Source organism: Limulus polyphemus, unplaced genomic scaffold (genome assembly GCF_000517525.1).
Source record: "Limulus polyphemus unplaced genomic scaffold, Limulus_polyphemus-2.1.2 Scaffold57, whole genome shotgun sequence".
NCBI lineage: Eukaryota > Metazoa > Arthropoda > Merostomata > Xiphosura > Limulidae > Limulus > Limulus polyphemus.
The window spans coordinates 383874-388283 of NW_013665667.1; positions in this window are offsets into that span (position 1 = coordinate 383874).

Here is a 4410-nt window from a genome sequence, read left to right on the forward strand (position 1 = left end):
TTTAATATATAAAATCATTACAGTTTAAATCAGTAAAATTTATGTAACTTTAAGCTCTGTATATTGAATCATTTTGACGCAATGAGTTGTGTATTACTAAAGAGCACAATCCAAACACTTCACATGGAGTACTTTCCAGAAAACAAAATCTCTTTTTAGAAAATGTTCATTTTTTCTTTTTTCAATGAGGTATGAATACTGAGATTAGTAATTACTAGCACAAACAGCCACCCGTAGGTGTGTTCTTATTACAGCTTGTATAAAAAAATGCAAATGTTAAGAATTATTCAGTGAAAAAGAGTAAGCTTATGAAATATTTCAATCTGCATGATTGAACACATCTTGTCAAAGCAAATAACACACTAAGATAAAGTTCTTTATTTTTACCAATTTGTTGTCCGACTGTTATGTTCTGGGTAACTGATTCATGTAATTAACACAACGTTTATAAACATATTCGTGTGACACAATGCTATTATATATTATATGTATATCATATTACTTATCATCATATATGCATAGGGTGTCCGACAGGCTGACAAGTGTCAGCCTGTTCCATCTTACAATCAGGTTGTTAATGCCCTGATTAAAGAAATAACTTGGCTTTGAAGCAAAAAGCGTGTCGATGTCCTTTTAACACCTTCCACATTTCCATACGTTTCCCCATTAAGATGGTGTTGCAGCGAACGGAATATGGTGGGTGGGGGAGAACTTCTCAGCCCAACTCCATAATCTTGTATTGCGTCAAACGTGCCACATGTGGACGTGCATTATCGTGGAGAAGAAGAACATCTTTCCGATTGATAAGTGAAGGCGTTTCTGGTGAAGGGCTTGATTTAAACATTCCAATTGCTGACTATAGATCTCTGCATTGACAGTTCGCTGTGGATTGAGTAATTCGAAATGAATTACTCCTTTGATGTCCCATCAAATGCAAAGTATCACTTTCTGCGGTCAAGGTTTTGGGGTTGGAAGTTGTTTTTTTTTTTTTTTGTCTAGGACTGAGCCATTGTTTTTGGCGTTTAATATTCGCAGAGAGAATCCATTTTTCATCACCGGTGACAATTCTGTACAAAAATGGTTTACGCGCATTATGCGCCATAAGAGACAAAGCAACGTTTACACATTGGAAACGATGATCATCCGAGAGTTCGTGAGGCACCCAAACACCTTCTTTATGGAACTTTCACATATTCCTTTGGTGTCGTGCGCGCTGGAGTTTCTCGAGTGATTATGAATTTGCCCGGCAGCTCGAGTGTGATCTAGATGCCCCCTTTTTTAGTATATAAGCCTGGCAAAGGAAAGCCATCTGGAGGTAGATAGCTAATTGAGTCACAGTAAGTCGATTCTGTTTCTGTGTTTTGCAGTCGCATTGAGCGTAGTTATCGAGCTTGTGAATAGCTGTGATTATAGCGTATGTTTATAAAAGTCGTTAAGTTTAAAGCGAGGAGGAACGTATTGACTGTGGAAATTCTGTGTATTACAAAGTCTGTATCGAGAAAAATAAACTAGTTTTAATTAAGAAAGGACTTGTATCGCTGAAGTTTCTCAGAACAAAAAATTTCTACGGGAAATTAACAAACAAGCAGATACGTAACAATATCAATTCCAACATGTCGGCCCCTGCCATCAGTTTTTAAGGCTAAAGTCATCTGAATCATCGTTGATACTTACGAACATTCAAAACATTTCCATAAACTTATTTGATGTTCTTTGTGGCTACAGAGGCGTTGTTTCCCTTCTTGTATTGAAACAGCATTACATGCCGAACGTGTGTCTCGTCGTGTGCCATCATTACAAGGGATTAGAGTATACTAAATTTTACACATTATATAAGCTACACTAATGTGATGTTTAGGCTGTTCGTTTAACTATTATACGTGATGTACGTTTTTTTGGGGGTGGTTAATGAAAGGGTTCCAAAACGCGACATTAGTTCTTGACGACCTAATACATCTGTTTTATGGTGATCTTTCCTAGTTGCTTATGCACATCAATTAATACAGTCATTAATCACTCCACATACTGTTGTGGACACTGTAACACATCTACTTTAGAGGCAGACCATACATTACGTCCACAGCAAGCTGTGTTTCTTGGCCAAACAACCAGTCAACAATATGCCACCATGATGCCTGGAAAATGTTCATTCTGTGCAAACATTCACTTTATTGTCTTTCTTACATGTTTTGTTAAGCTGTCAGACTCGGGATTTATATGGTGAAGTGCATGTATTTACTACACCCAACACATTGCACAACTCAAAAAAATAACTGGCTAAAATCAAATACACAATTAAAATACAACATAATATATTTACACAATTAAAAGTTTATTAAAGCCGTCAACGATTTCTACATAAAAACATGTTACATTTATCAACACACTTCTACTTCGTCTCCAGGAGTTATTTACAAGACAATTTAGTATTTATCTTTTCTGCATGTCATAAGGTACTACGTTTCAGAGTTATGCCCATAAATCACTGGGCAACGTTTACAATAAGTCACGTCCACTGGCCATCCAAGAATTTGAAAAGGGTGGGCAAGTCTTAACATTCATATATGCATATAATTTCTATATATTTTTATAATATTCAAACTTTATTATTTCCTTTGCATTGGTTGAATGAGTGTAATAGTATGAGAACTTTAATTAAGGTGTGAGATATTAGGAATTGTATGGGAAAACTGGTGAAAAATAAAAATACAAACCAAAGGGGGGCCATAGCCGCTTGCCTCCCAACCCGGTTATGCCAGTGGTTACGTCATATATCTAACTGATCTGATGGCTCTTGTTTTTAAATTTTATTACTTCCAATGGTTCTCGGATATTTAAAGATGTAATATTATGAGATTTTCCATGGAATTATGTGTTATATCGTTTGTACGTGTTCTACTATAACTGAATTTCCTATTTTATTGACCCTATTGTGCTTTAATTTACTGTAATCTGTACTTTAAGCTCCTTTTAGTGGTATCCATCTGTTCAGCTACTCTTAATTGAATAATGGGATTGATTGTCACAACTGTAGCTTCCCAGACATAGCTGAAAGTGTGGAGTATATTCAGTGACATATTGTTTGCTCGAACCTTGGACATTTGCTCTGCAGCCCGGTACACTAACTATTTGTCCAGCCTGACGTATAGCGATAAATCATTATCTAATATCCGAGGCATTAGATAAGTAGCTGGGCAGTTGACAAATTGGACAATTTTCGAAGACTGAACTCTTGATGTTTATTGATCCATTTAGAATTCATCAGACAATGTTAGGTTTTTCAGTCAATCAGAACAGCTCCCTTTTTTTAACATTAATACGTACAAACGTTTCATTTGTTTAACATACATTTAAGAAATAAAGGTTTGTGAATGGAATGACTTTAGTGATTTATTTTTCGTGTTTAACGCTAAAAATTAAACACGTTGAAATGCTACATTTATAATACAACTTGTTGGTGGCGACATCTACCCAATAAAGAATGTGGATTTTCTATTTATTTGCTTACTGTGATGGCATTACTTCGATTGTCAGTATGGTTTTCGCGGTTAATATTAAATATAGGATTGAAATTTAAAACCTTTCTAGATATTCGGTAAACTATGTCTACATGTTAGAGATAGTTTTAAAGCTATGAAAGCTTAGATGTGGAGTCTGAGCATAAGTTAAAGTTAATATGACTAATGCAAAACTAAGTTCTAAAACATTAATACTAATAAATTATTATATCAATTTACATATACTTCATTATGATTATGTACATATTGACGATATTCACAATACTCAGGACAGTAGTAACTGATACTGATGATAACTTTATTATAAAATTCTGTTTACTTGTGATACTGCTTTCTCTTCTATAATGTGGAGCTACTGTTCTCTGTCCCTATTAATTATTGAGAAAACTTCACTTGTTATTACAAGTTATTAGCTTTTATGCCGAAATGCATCAAACACTGAAGAGTAAAATTCCTAAGTAAAAACAAAAAACTATACTGAACCCAATCTCTCTATTGAAATATAATTAAATTTCAAATGTAAAAATACTTGTATCAAAGCCTTTTAGGGAATAGATTCCAATGCTTTACTAGCAACACATTATTTAACATGCTATTGGTCAGTTGATTTCTGTAGTATGTGTAATTCCTGAACTTTAGGTTTTTCCATATATGTAATTTCTCGAGGCATTTGATAACAGTGAATTAAATATTGAAGGTAAAAACTATAGCTATAGAAAAGTAAATTCAGTATTATTTATTTAAAATATTTTGCAGACTATTACACTACATGATGTGGTATGTCCAGATGGCTTTGATTATTGAAAGCCTTTGTTGGATAAATATATATATGAAGAACAAACTTTAGTTTTGTTGTTGTTTATTTTTCAATATCTGAGGGTATTGAGTGAAC